Source organism: Rutidosis leptorrhynchoides, chromosome 3 (genome assembly GCF_046630445.1).
Source record: "Rutidosis leptorrhynchoides isolate AG116_Rl617_1_P2 chromosome 3, CSIRO_AGI_Rlap_v1, whole genome shotgun sequence".
Classification (NCBI taxonomy): domain Eukaryota; kingdom Viridiplantae; phylum Streptophyta; class Magnoliopsida; order Asterales; family Asteraceae; genus Rutidosis; species Rutidosis leptorrhynchoides.
In genome coordinates, this window is record NC_092335.1 from 379,208,804 (window position 1) to 379,229,214 (window position 20,411).

The window sequence follows — 20,411 nt, forward strand, 5'->3', positions numbered from 1 at the left end:
AATTCAACCATAGAATGTAGTTTCACGTACTTGTGTCTATTTTGTAAATCATTTATAAAACCTGCATGTATTCTCATCCCAAAAATATTAGATTTTAAAAGTGGGACTATAACTCACTTTCACAGATTTTTACTTCGTCGGGAAGTAAGACTTGGCCACTGGTTGATTCACGAACCTATAACAATATATACATATATATCAAAGTATGTTTAAAATATATTTACAACACTTTTAATATATTTTGATGTTTTAAGTTTATTAAGTCAGTTGTCCTCGTTAGTAACCTACAACTAGTTGTCCACAGTTAGATGTACAGAAATGAATCGATAAATATTATCTTGAATCAATCCACGACCCAGTGTATACGTATCTCAGTATTGATCACAACTCAAACTATATATATTTTGGAATAAACCTCAACCCTGTATAGCTAACTCCAACATTCACATATAGAGTGTCTATGGTTGTTCCGAAATATATATAGATGTGTCGACATGATAGGTCGAAACATTGTATACGTGTCTATGGTATCTCAAGATTACATAATATACAATACAAGTTGATTAAATTATGGTTGGAATAGATTTGTTACCAATTTTCACGTAGCTAAAATGAGAAAAATTATCCAATCTTGTTTTACCCATAACTTCTTCATTTTAAATCCGTTTTGAGTGAATCAAATTGCTATGGTTTCATATTGAACTCTATTTTATGAATCTAAATAGAAAAAGTATAGGTTTATAGTCATAAAAATAAGTTACAAGTCGTTTTTGTAAAGGTAGTCATTTCAGTCGAAAGAACGACGTCTAGATGACCATTTTAGAAAACATACTTCCACTTTGAGTTTAACCATAATTTTTGGATATAGTTTCATGTTCATAATAAAAATCATTTTCTCAAAATAACAACTTTTAAATCAAAGTTTATCATAGTTTTTAATTAACTAACCCAAAACAGCCCGCGGTGTTACTACGACGGCGTAAATCCGGTTTTACGGTGTTTTTCGTGTTTCCAGGTTTTAAATCATTAAGTTAGCATATCATATAGATATAGAACATGTGTTTAGTTGATTTTAAAAGTCAAGTTAGAAGGATTAACTTTTGTTTGCGAACAAGTTTAGGATTAACTAAACTATGTTCTAGTGATTACAAGTTTAAACCTTCGAATAAGATAGCTTTATATGTATGAATCGAATGATGTTATGAACATCATTACTACCTCAAGTTTAGTAGGTAAACCTACTGGAAGTGACAAGAAATGATCTAGCTTCAAAGGATCTTGGATGGCTTGAAAGTTCTTGAAGTAGGATCATGACACAAAAACAAGTTCAAGTAAGATTTTTACTCGAATTAAGATAGTTTATAGTTATAGAAATTGAATCAAAGTTTGAATATGAATATTATCTTGAATAAGAAAGATAACCTACTGTATATAACAAAGGTTTCTTGATCTTAGATGATTACTTGGAATGGATTAGAAAGCTTGGAAGTAAATTAGTAAACTTGAAGGGATTTTTGAAGTGTTCTTGAAGTGTTCTTCCTATGATGATTATAGCTTGATTCTTGAAGTGATTTTTGATGAAGATGATGATTAACTACTGGAAAAATATGTTCATAATAGTGTGTGTGTGTGTGTGTGTGTGTGTGTGTGTGTTGAGAGAGAATTAGAAAGAGAATTGGAAGTGAAATGGAGTGAATGATGAGTGGTAATCGGTGAGTGGTGAGTGGGGTTAAAAGGAGTTCTAGTTAGTTGACTAGCTCATGGTAGAAGTTAAAATTGATTAGTCATACATGACATAATCAAGAGTGGAATCCCATGCTAGTTCCTATTGGTATATACTTATAGTAAGTACGTTTTGAAGCTGTGTATAATACGGGTAAGAATACGACTAGAATTCTTGATGAAAGAAAAGAATGGAAAAGTAACTGTAACCATTTTCGTTAAGTATGAGTGTTTTGATATATGTCTTGAAGTCTTCCAAAAGTATTTTAATACATCTAAATACACTACATGTATATACATTTTAACTGAGTCGTTAAGTCATCGTTAGTCGTTACATGTAAGTGTTGTTTTGAAACCTTTAAGTTAACGATCTCAATTAATGTTGTTAACCCATTGTTTATTATATCTAATGAGATGTTAAATTATTATATTATCATGATATTATGATATATTAATATATCTTACTATGATATATATACATTTAAATGTCGTTACAACGATAATCGTTACATATATGTCTCGTTTCGAAATCCTTAAGTTAGTAGTCTTGTTTATATGTATATAACTCATTGTTAATATACTTATGGAGATACTTACTTATCATAATCTCATGTTAACCATATGTATACCCATATATATATCGTCATGTCGTTTTTACAAGTTTTAACGTTCGTGAATCGCCGGTCAACTTGGGTGGTCAATTGTCTATATGAAACATATTTCAATTAATCAAGTCTTAACAAGTTTGATTGCTTAACATTTTGGAAACATTTAATCATGTAAATATCAATCTCAATTAATATATATAAACATGGAAAAGTTCGGGTCACTACAGTACCTACCCGTTAAATAAATTTCGTCCCGAAATTTTAAGCTGTTGAAGGTGTTAACGAATCTTCTGGAAATAGATGCGGGTATTTCTTCTTCATCTGATCTTCATGCTCCCAGGTGAACTCGGGTCCTCTACGAGCATTTCATTGAACCTTAACAATTGGTATCTTGTTTTGCTTAAGTCTTTTAACCTCACGATCCATTATTTCGACGGGTTCTTCGATGAATTGAAGTTTTTCGTTGATTTGGATTTCATCTAACGGAATAGTGAGATCTTCTTTAGCAAAACATTTCTTCAAATTCGAGACGTGGAAAGTGTTATGTACAGCCGCGAGTTTTTGAGGTAACTCAAGTCGGTAAGCTACTGGTCCGACACGATCAATAATCTTGAATGGTCCAATATACCTTGGATTTAATTTCCCTCGCTTACCAAATCGAACAACGCCTTTCCAAGGTGCAACTTTAAGCATGACCATCTCTCCAATTTCAAATTCTATATCTTTTCTTTTAATGTCAGCGTAGCTCTTTTGTCGACTTTGGGCGGTTTTCAACCGTTTTTGAATTTGGATGATCTTCTCGGTAGTTTCTTGTATAATCTCCGGACCCGTAATTTGTCTATCCCCCACTTCACTCCAACAAATCGGAGACCTGCACTTTCTACCATAAAGTGCTTCAAACGGCGCCATCTCAATGCTTGAATGGTAGCTGTTGTTGTAGGAAAATTCTGGTAACGGTAGATGTCGATCCCAACTGTTTCCGAAATCAATAACACATGCTCGTAGCATGTCTTCAAGCGTTTGTATCGTCCTTTTGCTCTGCCCATCAGTTTGTGGATGATAGGCAGTACTCATGTCTAGACGAGTTCCTAATGCTTGCTGTAATGTCTGCCAGAATCTTGAAATAAATCTACCATCCCTATCAGAGATAATAGAGATTGGTATTCCATGTCTGGAGACGACTTCCTTCAAATACAGTCGTGCTAACTTCTCCATCTTGTCATCTTCTCTTATTGGCAGGAAGTGTGCTGATTTGGTGAGACGATCAACTATTACCCAAATAGTATCAAAACCACTTGCAGTCCTTGGCAATTTAGTGATGAAATCCATGGTAATGTTTTCCCATTTCCATTCCGGGATTTCGGGTTGTTGAAGTAGACCTGATGGTTTCTGATGCTCAGCTTTGACCTTAGAACACGTCAAACATTCTCCTACATATTTAGCAACATCGGCTTTCATACCCGGCCACCAAAAATGTTTCTTGAGATCCTTGTACATCTTCCCCGTTCCAGGATGTATTGAGTATCTGGTTTTATGAGCTTCTCTAAGTACCATTTCTCTCATATCTCCAAATTTTGGTACCCAAATCCTTTCAGCCCTATACCGGGTTCCGTCTTCCCGAATATTAAGATGTTTCTCCGATCCTTTAGGTATTTCATCTTTTAAATTTCCCTCTTTTAAAACTCCTTGTTGCGCTTCCTTTATTTGAGTAGTAAAGTTATTATGAATCATTATATTCATAGATTTTACTCGAATGGGTTCTCTGTCCTTCCTGCTCAAGGCATCGGCTACCACATTTGCCTTCCCCGGGTGGTAACGAATCTCAAAGTCGTAATCATTCAATAATTCAATCCACCTACGCTGCCTCATATTCAGTTGTTTCTGATTAAATATGTGTTGAAGACTTTTGTGGTCGGTATATATAATACTTTTGACCCCATATAAGTAGTGCCTCCAAGTATTTATTGCAAAAACAACCGCGCCTAATTCCAAATCATGCGTCGTATAATTTTGTTCGTGAATCTTCAATTGTCTAGACGCATAAGCAATCACCTTCGTTCGTTGCATTAATACACAACCGAGACATTGCTTTGATGCGACACAATAAATCACAAAATCATCATTCCCTTCAGGCAATGACAATATAGGTGCCGTAGTTAGCTTTTTCTTCAATAACTGAAACGCTTTCTCTTGTTCATCATTCCATTCAAATTTCTTCCCTTTATGCGTTAATGCAATAAAGGGTTTTGCTATTCTGGAAAAGTCTTGGATGAACCTTCTGTAGTAACCAGCTAGTCCTAAAAACTGGCGTATGTGTTTCGGAGTTTTCGGGGTTTCCCACTTTTCAGCAGTTTCTATCTTTGCCGGATCCACCTTAATACCTTCTTTGTTCACTATGTGATCGAGGAATTGAACTTCTTCCAACCAAAATGCACACTTTGAAAACTTAGCGTACAATTCTTCCTTCCTCAATACTTCTAACACTTTTCTCAAATGTTCACCGTGTTCTTGGTCATTCTTTGAGTAAATAAGTATGTCATCAATGAAAACAATGACAAACTTGTCAAGGTATGGTCCACACACTCAGTTCATAAGGTCCATGAACACAGCTGGTGCATTATTTAAACCAAATGGCATGACCATAAACTCGTAATGACCGTAACGTGTTCTGAAAGCAGTCTTTGGAATATCATCTTCTTTTACCCGCATTTGATGATACCCGAAACGTAAGTCAATCTTTGAATAAATAGACGAGCCTTGTAGTTGATCAAATAAGTCGTCGATTCTCGGTAGTGGGTAGCGGTTCTTGATGGTAAGTTTGTTCAACTCTCGGTAGTCGATACACAACCTGAATGTACCATCTTTCTTCTTGACAAACAAAACAGGAGCTCCCCACGGTGATGTGCTTGGTCGAATGAAACCACGCTCTAAAAGTTCTTGTAATTAGCTTTGCAGTTCTTTCATCTCACTGGGTGCGAGTCTGTAAGGAGCACGAGCTATTGGTGCAGCTCCTGGTACAAGATCTATTTGAAATTCAACGGATCGCTGTGGGGGTAATCCCGGTAATTCTTTCGGAAATACATTGGGAAATTTTTTTGCAATGGGAACATCATTGATGCTCTTTTCTTCAGTTTGTACTTTCTCGACGTGTGCTAGAACAGCATAGCAACCTTTTCTTATTAGTTTTTGTGCCTTCAAATTACTAATAATATGTAGCTTCGTGTTGCCCTTTTCTCCGTACACCATTAAGGGTTTTCCTTTTTCTCGTATAATGCGAATTGCATTTTTGTAACAAACGATCTCTGCTTTCACTTCTTTCAACCAGTCCATACCGATTATCATATCAAAACTCCCTAACTCTACTGGTATCAAATCAATCTTAAATGTTTCGCTAACCAGTTTAATTTCTCGATTCCGACATATATTATCTGCTGAAATTAATTTACCATTTGCTAATTCGAGTAAAAATTTACTATCCAAAGGCGTCAATGGACAACTTAATTTAGCACAAAAATCTCTACTCATATAGCTTCTATCCGCACCCGAATCAAATAAAACGTAAGCAGATTTATTGTCAATAAGAAACGTACCCGTAACAAGCTCTGGGTCTTCCTGTGCCTCTGCCGCATTAATATTGAAAACTCTTCCGCGGCCTTGTCCATTCGTGTTCTCCTGGTTCGGGCAATTTCTAATAATGTGGCCCGGTTTTCCACATTTATAACAAACTACATTGGCATAACTTGCTCCGACACTACTTGCTCCGCCATTACTCGTTCCGACACCATTTGTTCCTTTCGTTCTATTAACCCCTGGTCCGTAGACCTCACACTTCGCCGCGCTATGACCATTTCTTTTACACTTGTTGCAAAATTTGGTGCAGAACCCCGAGTGATACTTTTCACACCTTTGGCATAGCTGCTTCTGATTGTTGTTGTTGTTGTGGTTATTATTGTTGTTGGGATGATTGTTGTAGTTGCTGTTGTTGTTGTTGTTGTTGTTGGGCCGTTTGTTGTAGTTGCGATTGTTGGGATAATTGTTGCGATTATTGTTGTAATTGCTATTGTTGTTGTATTGGTGATTCTTATCACCGTTTTCCTCCCACTTTCTTTTAACTTGCTTCACATTGGCCTCTTCAGCAGTCTGTTCTTTAATTCTTTCTTCAATCTGGTTCACTAGTTTGTGAGCCATTCTACATGCCTGTTGTATGGAGGCGGGCTCGTGTGAACTTATATCTTCTTGGATTCTTTCCGGTAATCCTTTCACAAACGCGTCGATCTTCTCTTCCTCATCTTCGAATGCTCCCGGACACAATAGGCACAATTCTGTGAATCGTCTTTCGTACGTGGTAATATCAAATCCTTGGCTTCGTAACCCTCTAAGTTCTGTCTTGAGCTTATTGACCTCGGTTCTGGGACGGTATTTCTCGTTCATCAAGTGCTTGAATGCTGACCACGGTAGTGCGCACGCATCGTCTTGTCCCACTTGCTCTAGATAGGTATTCCACCATGTTAACGCAGAACCTGTGAAGGTATGTGTAGCGTACTTCACTTTGTCCTCTTCAGTACACTTACTTATGGCAAACACCGATTCGACCTTCTCGGTCCACCGTTTCAATCCGATCGGTCCTTCGGTTCCATCAAATTCCAAAGGTTTGCAGGCAGTGAATTCTTTGTCGGTGCATCCTACACGATTTCCTGTACTGCTAGATCCAAGGTTATTGTTGGTATGTAGCGCAGCCTGTACTGCGGCTATGTTTGAAGCTAGAAAAGTACGGAATTCCTCTTCATTCATATTCACGGTGTGTCGAGTAGTCGGTGCCATTTCCTTCAAAATAGTCAAATGGAACAAGTTAATCATACAGAATATTAAGAGTAGTTAATAGTATTTCGTAGCATAATATGAACTCATTTATAAAAGCTTTTTCTTCATATTAGCGTTTTATAAGTTTAAATTTGGGTAGTACCTACCCGTTAAGTTCATACTTAGTAGCTAATATACAATTCAACTACTATAATTCTATATGAAAAACTGATTATAATAATATTTCGCGTTCAAATTTTTACACAATATTTTACAAACTTACAATACCGCTTATTTTACATATAGCATGAAATATAGCACACAATAAATTTGATACAAGATGGTTGTGAAGATAATTCTAGCTAGTACACAAGTCGTTCAGCAAAGGCAATAAAGACACGTAATTCATACGTCCAGAAACAAGTCATGCATTCTGGTTTTACTAGGATTACTTCCCATCCTTGGTCTTGTGGAACATAACCGTTATGGCCGTTAATAAGACAGCGTGTTGTAACGTCGTAAAAGGGACGAGGGTTACGTAATGACCAACAGTCTCGTAATAACCTAATAACCTCATTTCTTACCCCAATTACCGACTCCGTCACTTGTGGGAACGTTTTGTTTAATAGTTGTAGCCCGATGTTCTTGTTCTCACTTTGGTGAGAAGCGAACATTACTAACCCGTAAGCATAACATGCTTCTTTATGTTGCATGTTAGCCGCTTTTTCTAAATCACGAAGTCCTATATTCGGATATACTGAGTCAAAATAATTTCTTAACCCGTTGCGTAAAATAGCATTTGGGTTCCCCGCAATATATGCGTCAAAGTAAACACATCGTAACTTATGGATTTCCCAATGTGATATCCCCCATCTTTCGAACGAAAGCCTTTTATAAACCAAGGCATTCTTGGAACGTTCTTCAAATGTCTTACAAACTGATCTCGCCTTAAATAGTTGTGCCGAAGAATTCTGACCGACTCTAGACAAGATTTCTTCAATCATGTCTCCGGGTAGGTCTCTTAAAATATTGGGTTGTCTATCCATTTTGTGTTTTTATACTGTAAAATAGACAAGAGTTAGATTCATAAAAAAAAATACTTATTAATACAAGCAATTTTTACATATATCATAAAGCATAAGCACACTATATTACATATATTACACCACACGAATACAACTATCTTATTCCGACTCGCTTGTTTCTTCTTCTTCGATTTTGGTTCGTTTTGCCAAATTTCTAGGGATATATGATGTTCCCCTAATACGAGCCGTCGTTTTCCACATTGGTTTAGAAAAACCTGGTGGTTTAGAGGTTCCCGGGTCATTGTTACAACTTAAGGACTTCGGGGGTTGACGATACATATAAAGTTCATCGGGGTTGGAATTAGATTTCTCTATTTTTATGCCCTTTCCCTTATTATTTTCTTTTGCCTTTTTAAATTCAGTTGGGGCAATTTCAATAACATCATCGGAATTCTCGTCGGAATCCGATTCATCGGAGAATTGGTAATCCTCCCAATATTTTGCTTCCTTGGCGGAAACACCATTGACCATAATTAACTTTGGTCGGTTGGTTGAGGATTCTCTTTTACTTAACCGTTTTATTATTTCCCCCACCGGTTCTATTTCTTCTTCCGGTTCCGATTCTTCTTCCGGTTCCGATTCTTCTTCCGGTTCCGACTCTTCTTCCGGTTCCTCTTCGGGAACTTGTGAATCAGTCCACGAATCATTCCAATTTACATTTGACTCTTCATTATTATTAGGTGAGTCAATGGGACTTGTTCTAGAGGTAGACATCTATCACATAATATCAAACACGTTAAGAGATTAATATATCACATAATATTCATATGTTAAAAATATATAGTTTCCAACAATCTTTGTTAAGCAATCATTTTTCAAGTAAACACAGTCGAAGTCCAGACTCACTAATGCATCCTAACAAAATCGATAAGACACACTAATGCAAAATTCTAGTTCTCTAAGACCAACGCTCGGATACCAACTGAAATGTCCCGTTCTTATTGATTAAAAACGTTCCATATTAATTGATTTCGTTGCGAGGTTTTGACCTCTATATGAGACGTTTTTCAAAGACTGCATTCATTTTTAAAACAAACCATAACCTTTATTTCATAAATAAAGGTTTAAAAAGCTTTACGTAGATTATCAAATAATGATAATCTAAAATATCATGTTTACACACGACCATTACATAATGGTTTACAATACAAATATGTTACATCGAAATCAGTTTCTTGAATGCAGTTTTTTTACACAATATCATACAAACATGGACTCCAAATCTTGTCCTTATTTTAGTATGCAACAGCGGAAGCTCTTAGTATTCACCTGAGAATAAACATGCTTTAAACGTCAACAAAAATGTTGGTGAGTTATAGGTTTAACCTATATGTATCAAATCGTAACAATAGACCACAAGATTTCATATTTCAATACACATCCCATACATAGAGATAAAAATCATTCATATGGTGAACACCTGGTAACCGACATTAACAAGATGCATATATATAAGAATATCCCCATCATTCCGGGACACCCTTCGGCTATGATATAAATTTCGAAGTACTAAAGCATTCGGTACTTTGGATGGGGTTTGTTAGGCCCAATAGATCTATCTTTAGGATTCACGTCAATTAGGGTGTCTGTTCCCTAATTCTTAGATTACCAGACTTAATAAAAATGGGCATATTCGATTTCGATAATTCAACCATAGAATGTAGTTTCACGTACTTGTGTCTATTTTGTAAATCATTTATAAAACCTGCATGTATTCTCATCCCAAAAATATTAGATTTTAAAAGTGGGACTATAACTCACTTTCACAGATTTTTACTTCGTCGGGAAGTAAGACTTGGCCACTGGTTGATTCACGAACCTATAACAATATATACATATATATCAAAGTATGTTTAAAATATATTTACAACACTTTTAATATATTTTGATGTTTTAAGTTTATTAAGTCAGCTGTCCTTGTTAATAACCTACAACTAGTTGTCCATAGTTAGATGTACAGAAATAAATCGATAAATATTATCTTGAATCAATCCACGGCCCAGTGTATACGTATCTCAGTATTGATCACAACTCAAACTATATATATTTTGGAATCAACCTCAACCCTGTATAGCTAACTCCAACATTCACATATAGAGTGTCTATGGTTGTTCCGAAATATATATAGATGTGTCGACATGATAGGTCGAAACATTGTATACGTGTCTATGGTATCTCAAGATTACATAATATACAATACAAGTTGATTAAGTTGTGGTTGGAATAGATTTGTTACCAATTTTCACGTAGCTAAAATGAGAAAAATTATCCAATCTTGTTTTACCCATAACTTCTTCATTTTAAATCCGTTTTCAGTGAATCAAATTGCTATGGTTTCATATTGAACTCTATTTTATGAATCTAAACATAAAAAGTATAGGTTTATAGTCGGAAAAATAAGTTACAAGTCGTTTTTGTAAAGGTAGTCATTTCAGTCGAAAAAACGACGTCTAGATGACCATTTTAGAAAACATACTTCCACTTTGAGTTTAACCTTAATTTTTGGATATAGTTTCATGTTCATAATAAAAATCATTTTCTCAGAATAACAACTTTTAAATCAAAGTTTATCATAGTTTTTAATTAACTAACCCAAAACAGCCCGAGGTGTTACTACGACGGCGTAAATCCGGTTTTACGGTGTTTTTCGTGTTTCCAGGTTTTAAATCATTAAGTTAGCATATCATATAGATATAGAACATGTGATCAGTTGATTTTAAAAGTCAAGTTAGAAGGATTAACTTTTGTTTGCGAACAAGTTTAGGATTAACTAAACTATGTTCTAGTGATTACAAGTTTAAACCTTCGAATAAGATAGCTTTATATGTATGAATCGAATGATGTTATGAACATAATTACTACCTCAAGTTTAGTAGGTAAACCTAATGGAAGTGACAAGAAATGATCTAGCTTCAAAGGATCTTGGATGGCTTGAAAGTTCTTGAAGTAGGATCATGACACAAAAACAAGTTCAAGTAAGATTTTTACTCGAATTAAGATAGTTTATAGTTATAGAAATTGAATCAAAGTTTGAATATGAATATTACCTTGAATAAGAAAGATATCCTACTGTATATAACAAAGGTTTCTTGATCTTAGATGATTACTTGGAATGGATTAGAAAGCTTGGAAGTAAATTAGTAAACTTGAAGGGATTTTTGAAGTGTTCTTGAAGTGTTCTTCCTATGATGATTATAGCTTGATTCTTGAAGTGATTTTTAATGAAGATGATGATTAACTACTAGAAAAATACATTCATAATAGTGTGTGTGTGTTGAGAGAGAATTAGAAAAAGAATTGGAAGTGAAATGGAGTGAATGATGAGTGGTAATTGGTGAGTGGTGAGTGGGGTTAAAAGGAGTTCTAGTTAGTTGACTAGCTCATGGTAGAAGTTAAAATTGATTAGTCATACATGACATAATCAAGAGTGGAATCCCATGCTAGTTCCTATTGGTATATACTCATAGTAAGTACGTTTTGAAGCTGTGTATAATACGGGTAAGAATACGACTAGAATTCTTGATGAAAGAAAAGAATGGAAAAGTAACTGTAACCATTTTCGTTAAGTATGAGTGTTTTGATATATGTCTTGAAGTCTTCCAAAAGTATTTTAATACATCTAAATACACTACATGTATATACATTTTAACTGAGTCGTTAAGTCATCGTTAGTCGTTACATGTAAGTGTTGTTTTGAAACCTTTAAGTTAACGATCTCAATTAATGTTGTTAACCCATTGTTTATTATATCTAATGAGATGTTAAATTATTATATTATCATGATATTATGATATATTAATATATCTTACTATGATATATATACATTTAAATGTCGTTACAACGATAATCGTTACATATATGTCTCGTTTCGAAATCCTTAAGTTAGTAGTCTTGTTTATATGTATATAACTCATTGTTAATATACTTATGGAGATACTTACTTATCATAATCTCATGTTAACCATATGTATACCCATATATATATCGTCATGTCATTTTTACAAGTTTTAACGTTCGTGAATCGCCGGTCAACTTGGGTGGTCAATTGTCTATATGAAACATATTTCAATTAATCAAGTCTTAACAAGTTTGATTGCTTAACATTTTGGAAACATTTCATCATGTAAATATCAATCTCAATTAATATATATAAACATGGAAAAGTTCGGGTCACTACATGGATGGCGTGCTAACTATGGGGTCTTCAATCCTTGTGCTAGCGTCATCCTCGTTCAATTCGTCCTTGCTCCAAGTCGTGCTTCCTTCTCGTATGGTCTCGATCGTCGTTTGTTTGTGACATTTTATTCATGCAATTGTTATTCTAAATACCATACATACTAAAAACATAAAGTAGTTATGCCCGAAGTCGGCCGTACAAACATAAAGTAATAGAGTATCATAAGTAATTATCCAAATATTCAAAAATAAATACTATCATGGCTGAGGTGGTGGGTACGAAGGGGAGTAGATTACACTGGTGCGCGGCCTCGTCGGGTTTCTCAATGCAGACTGACCCTCGTCGGTCATTTCCTCGTCTGTGGCGAATTATCGTGCCAATCCCGCGATGTTCACACCTGAGGATATCCTGAATTGTATCTCGTCCGAATGTGCGATCAACCCTGTAAGTGATGAGGTGCTGGTGTAAACCATGGGCCCTGTACGCCAACCCATACCTTCCTGTAGATCCCTACCCCACTGTGGGTTAACATCCATTCCATCTATACCCTGCGCAATCCCCTCAGTCTTATACCGGTGCGTAGCCTGATCCCATACTGACTCCTGAGCATCGGTAGATGTGTCTCTATTAGTATTCAAATGGGAGGTGTCGAACAGGTTGTTGACAAAACTCGCAGCCCCTGTGCTCTGTGGAGGTGGAGGTGGAGGTGGAGATGGGATAACCATATGCTGCGTGTAGTGATGCCGAGGTGGAGATGGAGGTCCTGAAAACTGGTGGCTCGGACCTTCCCCTATGCGGTCCCTGTGGGATACTAATACTGGGTACTCGTGAGGATATGAAGGGACGTTAAGTTGTCTGCCCGCATAGTGTGTAAAATGATCCAAGTTCTGAAAAATCGCATGTTGGGCAAACCAACTCTCGTGTCCTGGTAGATCCCCCATGTGGTAGTGGTATGGCAAAAACCGTGGCCTATCACCTTCCCCAACTGATGAGTGTCGGCAGGTGTCAGTGGGCCATCCCTGTGTGGTGAGATCATCCTCATCCCTTGGTTCCTGAGAACCTCGCCGCCTCCTACCATCTCTCGTCCTGGTATCAGGTCTGAAACCCTGTACTCTCACCCCCGGTACTGTTCGGTCTTCAGAATCAGGTATCGTTGGATTAGCTGCAATGATCAACTATTCACCCTCAATACGATTGTATTCCCAAGTGTTTAGTAGCTTATACCCTATTTCTTTTGATTCGGCCCCAATTCTATACCCAAACCTTTCGATACTCCCCAAAACACGCATTCGACGAAGGAGTTTAGTAACATCGGCACCCAAGACTGGCACAACTATCCTAGCTGAATCCTTTTCCTTAGTGAATGCATGAGCCAGGTTGTGTGCGACTTGCATATTCTGATTTTGCATCATGGCGTACATCAGGCGCATATCGTTAATGGTAATAGCACCACCATGTTGGGCTTTTGGGTGAAGGGTTTTAGTAATGAGGTGGTGAAGGATGTGGTGTACGGGATTGGTGAACTTTGATGCCTTTTTACTTGATCTCCATGGCTCATTATCGGATGTGTACTCACGCCAGAAAGCTTGGTAGTCTATATTATTCAAGGTGATGTACCCTCTTTTGAATAAAGAACTGTTGAGCTGTGACGGTTTGTACAGTTCCAAGTATCTTGCAAACCGTGCAAGAGTTAGGTGGTGCGTCTAATTTTGGTGGCAAAAGTAGATGCATTCTTGATCATTGTAATCTTCTGGATCAACGTTTGAGTCAAACCTCTAAGTTGCCATGAATTCTGCGTATGGCTCATTGTACGCTTTTTCATTTATCTCAAACAGTTGTTGCCAGGCTCTGTGTGTTCTCCCACTTGCTTGAAAGTTCAAGATTGCCCTGAGCTCATTGGCCCATCCACACTGTTCCATAATTGTCCAGTTAATATATTTGTTAGCCCCTTTTGGTCGGTTAATCCAGTTCCTCATAAATGGCTCATTTTCTATTGGATCGTCTTACCCGAGGAGGTAGTGGGGTAACTCATATTCGTGCATTACGCGATTAGCCATCTATAAAAATCAAGTAACATAGGTTATGTTCTAAAAAGACTAAGACTTAGAAAAATGCATATATTTTTTCAAAAAAAATTCGAAATGAAGGCTTTAAAAATGGCATTTTTCAAATTCCTGTTATAGTCAAATATAGCCAAAATTACCACGAACAATATCTAAACGAACTATAAACTTATTCTTAAGCAAAATTCAAAGTGTACCTGTGATTACAATAAATAATGCTAAAAATAATAATTATAGCAAGTTAGTCGTAATAAGCAATTTTTGAACCAAATGTGATGATTTTTAAGCATGCAATGGTTCTAATGACCACTTTTGATTACCTTAAATATTTTTAATCACCAAACTTGAGCTATAACATGACTAAGTCAAAGATTTAAGCCGTTTTACCGAAAAATATTGATTTTGTTCAAAACGTACAAATAAGAAAAATCAAAGATGAAGCTACATTTTCACGAGCAAATCGATGATATCATTATTTGGATTAGTTTAAAGGCGATCCTAAGTTTTAAAAACGTTTTAACTATAGGAAAAACTCTAATCCTAATTAAGTGTAGTTTTAGCCAAAATGTTAAATTAGGCAAAGAATCATATATTGTTCCAAAATTAGTTTCTAAGCACTCTTAATGAATCACTAAGCCTAACTAAGCTAGCAAAATATCAAATTTCCAAAAATTTCACCAATTTCTACCCTAAAACCTCAACTAACGAATCGAGAGCTAAAAACTATCCAAAATGCTCCAATCGAACCTAAAAACTAACACATAGCAATTACATTATCTAACTAAGCACAAAGGAATCCAAAATTCGGTCTAAAACAAAGTTTTTTTAAAAAGTCAAAAATTTGACTTTTGAAGAGAATTCGAATTTTAACCAAGAAAGAGTACCTTTTGCACCAAATTGATGATGGAAATGCGTTTAGGATGCACGAGAGAATAAGATTTGAGCTTTGAATCGTTTGATTTGATGAAGATTTGAGGATGGTGGTGGTGGTTTGATGCGTCGGCCGAAGCTCACAGGGAGGGAGAAGAGGAAAAAGAAAAAGGAGAAGAAAGAAGGAAGAAAGAAAAGAAAAGGAGAAAGAAGAATGGGCTCGTGTGGCTCACGGGCTTATTTCCCCGACCTGACTCGCGAATTTTATATTTTTAAAATTTTAACTTGGTTAATGATAGTGCTCCAAATGAACATATATTTTGTAGCAATATCCTCCCAATATGTAAATTATTTAGTTGTAATTGTCTTATTTTAAGTTGTAATCGTTTATATTAAATAAGTGCGAAGACAAAAGGCAAAAATGAAGATTTGAAGATGCAAACGTCCAAAATGCTCAAACGTACAAGATACAATCCAAGTGGTTCAATTTATTGATAAGAAACGTCTAAAAATGACAAGAGTACAAGTTGCGGAACGCAAAGTACAAGATATTAAATTATACGAAAGGACGTTCAAAAATCCGGAACCGGGACCTGAGCCAACTATCAACGCGCGACGCAACGGGCCTAAAATTACAAGTCAACTATACACAAGAATATAATATAATATTTAAATAATTATATAAATTATTTATATATTATATATATATATAATAAATATGTCGACAAAGCTAGGATCCAAAATTTGGTGAGCTGGATTCAGTAACTCCGCATTCGCGGAGCTTTGAAGGCTTAAACCTCCGCACTCGCGGAGCATCCAAAATCAGAAATGTCCTATAAATGCAACGAGCTTCTGCCGAGTTCAAAAGACAAAAAAAATAATAATAATACTCCTCTATAATAATAATAAATATATATATATATATATATATATATATATATATATATATATATATATATATATATATATATATATATATATATATATAGTGTAGTTTTATATTAGATTAGTTTTGGGTTATGCAAAGGTTATTTTACGGGTTTTAAAGTCGGAGCTCTGTCTGTGTAACACTACGCGATAAATAATCAATGTAAGCTATGTTCTCCTTTTTAAATTAATGTCTCGTAGCTAAGTTATTATTATACTTATTTAAAATGAAGTAATCATGATGTTGGGCTAAAATACTAAAATTGGGTAATTGGGCTTTGTATCATAATTGGGGTTTGGACAAAAGAACGACACTTGTGAAAATTAGACTATGGGCTATTAATGGGCTTTATATTTGTTTAACTAAATGATAATTTGTTAATTTTAATATAAATATTTACAATTGGACGTACTTATAAATAACCATATACACTCGATCGGACACGATGGGCGGGATATTTATATGTACGAATAATCGTTCATTTAACCGGACACGGGAATGGATTAATAGTCTATGGACTTATTAAAACAGGGGTGAAATTATGTACAATGACACTTGGCGTAATTGTTAACAAAGTATTAAACCTTGGGTTACACGCAGTCGATATCCTGGTGTAATTATTAAACAAAGTATTAAGACCTTGTTACAGTTTAAGTCCCCAATTAGTTGGAATATTTGACTTCGAATATAAGGATAATTTGACGAGGACACTCGCACTTTATATTTATGACTGATGGACTATTGATAGTGCTCCAAATGAACATATATTTAGTAGCAATATCCTCCCAATATGTAAATTATTTAGTTGTAATTGTCCTATTTTAAGTTGTAATCGTTTATATTAAATAAGTGCGAAGATAAAAGGCGAAAACGATGATTTGAAGACGCAAATGACCAAAAAGCTCAAATGTACAAGATACAATCCAAGTGGTTCAATTTATTGATGAGAAACGTCTAAAAATGACAAGAGTACAAGTTGCGGAACGCAAAGTACACGATATAAAATAATACGCAAGGACGTTCGAAAATCCGGAACCGGGACATGAGTCAACTCTCAACGCTCGATGCAACGGACTAAAAATTACAAGTCAACTATGCACATAAATATAATATAATATTTAAATAATTCTTAAAATTATTTATATATTATATTTATTTATATATTATGTCGGCAAAGCTAAGATCCAAATTGATGTGAGCTGAAAAATCAAACTCCACGACTCGCGGAGTTTGAAGGCCAAAAACTCCACGACTCGCGGAGTTTGAAAAATCAGAAATCCCTAAAAAAGGCCACGAATTCTGCGAGTTTAAATAACATAATAATAATACTCCGTAGTATAATATAAACAAATATATAATATATATATATATATATATATATATATATATATATATATATATATATATATATATATATATATATATATATATATATATATATATAGTATAGATTAGTGTTATATTAGATTAGTTTGGGTTATGTAAAAGTTATTTTTACGGGTTTTAAGGTCGGAGCTCTGTCCGTGTAACACTACGCGATAAATACTCAATGTAAGTTATGTTCTCCTTTTTAAATTAATGTCTCGTACTTAAATTATTATTATGCTTATTTGAGCCAAAGTAATCATGTTGTTCGATTAAATATTAAAGACGGAGTAATTGGGCTTTGTACCATAATTGGGGTTTGGATAAAAGAACGACACTTATGGAAATTAGACTATGGGCTATTAATGGGTTTTATATTAACTTAACAATACCTTGTTAATTTAATATACAAACTTATAATTTGACGTATTTATATATAACCACATACGCTTGACTGGGTACGGTGGGCAGGATATCTATAAATACCAATAATTATTCATTTTACCGGACATGGGAATGGATTAATAGTCACTAGAATTATTAAAACAGGGGTGAAATTATGTACAAGGACACTTGGCATAATTGATAACAAAGTATTAAAACCTTGGGTTACACGCAGTCGATATCCTGGTGTAATTATTAAACAAAGTATTAAAACCTTGTTACAGTTTAAGTCCCCAATTAGTTGGAATATTTGACTTCGGGTATAAGAATAATTTGACGAGGACACTCGCACTTTAAATTTATGACCGATGGACTGTTATGGACAAAAACCAGAAGGATATATTAAATAATCTAGGACAAAGGACAATTAACCCATGGGCATAAAACTAAAATCAACACGTCAACCATCATGGTTACGGAATTTTAAATAAGCATAATATATTTTATTTCATATTTCCTCGTACTTTTATTTATTGTCATTTTAATTATTGTTATTTATTTTATATTGTTATTTAAATATTGTCATTTACTATACGCTTCGCTTAAAATATAAATCGACAAACCGGTCATTAAACGGTAAACCCCCTTTTATATATTATTATATATAATTATATATATTTTGTACAAATATAGTTGTTTAAAAATATAGTGTACAATAAGCCCGCTCCCTGTGGAACGAACCGGACTTCCTAAAAACTATACTACTCTACGATTAGGTACACTGCCTATAGTGTTGTAGCAAGGTTTAGGTATATCCCATTTGTAAATAAATAATTAAAACTTGTGTAAAATTGTAGCATATTTAATAATATTTCCTAGTAAAAATATAAACTATTTCGTACCCCCACGCTACGACATCAAGTTTTTGGCGCCGCTGCCGGGGACTCGGCGAAACACTATATTTTTAATTTATTTTTCTATAAATATATTTATATATCATTTTAGAAAAACAATATAAAATTTAAAAAAAAAACGTCTTTCAAACTCCACGACTCGCGGAGTTTGCAGGCTTAAAACTCCACGACTCGCGGAGCCACCCTGACAGGCGCACCCAGGAACCCTACTTCGCATTAATTACGGAGTAATATTATTTATTATTATTTTTAAACCCTAATTACTTTATTACTTTAATATAATTAGTTTTAATTTTTAATTAAATTGTATTTTAAATTTTAATTAGTTTTATTTATATATATAAATTAATACTTTTATAAAATAAATATATAAAAATAATATTTTTATAAAAATAAATAATTTTATCAAAATTTAAGCTTATTTTTATTTTTGTATCTTTTTAATCGGTTAATCGTAATATTTGTATTTTTATCGTTCATATCTAGTTTTAAGCTTAGTATTTTGCCGTAGCTTATTTTTATTTCTAGATTTTTAGGTTTTGCCGTAAAATCTCTTAAGTGCTTATTCCTTAGACTAAGATTTAGGTGCTTTAGAATTTTGCGACGCCATTTTTTTCGCGCTATCTTTCTTATTTTTATTTTTCGACGTTTTTCGACGCGCACTCTTTTTCTTTCTTATTTCTCGCCACGCTAGTTTTAGGACTTAGAAATTTTCTCTACTTCTTCTCTAATAATTCCAAACGAAAAATTATTTTAAGTGGTTAAATTGATAGACATCCAAATTTTCTGCTTCGTAGTAATAGTTGGATTTGTTAGTGGCTGAGTTGTGAGCTTCCGATTTAAAGGGTTCTGGCTCCCTGCTGCATCTATTGGCTATTCGAAACGTAGGCAAAAGCAGAAAAGTCTATTAATTTGATAACTTATATAATTTTTATATTTAAACTAAAAGGATAATTAAAATTTGGTAATAAGCGCATTATGAAAAGTCTCGAAGATATTTTGGAAACTCTTTACGACATACGAAATCAATACTCTCAACCGAGTGTTGATGACAATTCTTCGGTCAATCTTGATCACGAATGACGAAACAATAACTGGTTGTGAAATCTGTGGAGATTATCACTCAACATGGGAATGTTATTATTACGTTCCTATGGAAAATTACGCACCCACGAAACCTGAATGGAATGATTATGAAGAATACAATTCAAATTGGGATTATTCCCAAGAATATTTCCAAACTCAACAACCAGTAGACGAGGAAAATTACGTGTCTGAAAATTTATTAGACAATATGAAAACCAAACTCGAAGAACTCAATGCTCAAAATGAACAAATGAGAGAGTTTGTAAACCGGCAAGCTCGAACTCTATCAGACTACACACCTGTTGATCTGAGGAGTATTGTACAAGAAAATCTCATATCATCGAATTTTGATGAATTCGAGAGCTCCGAAATCACCAACTATCTCGATGATACTTTTTATTCAGTCTTA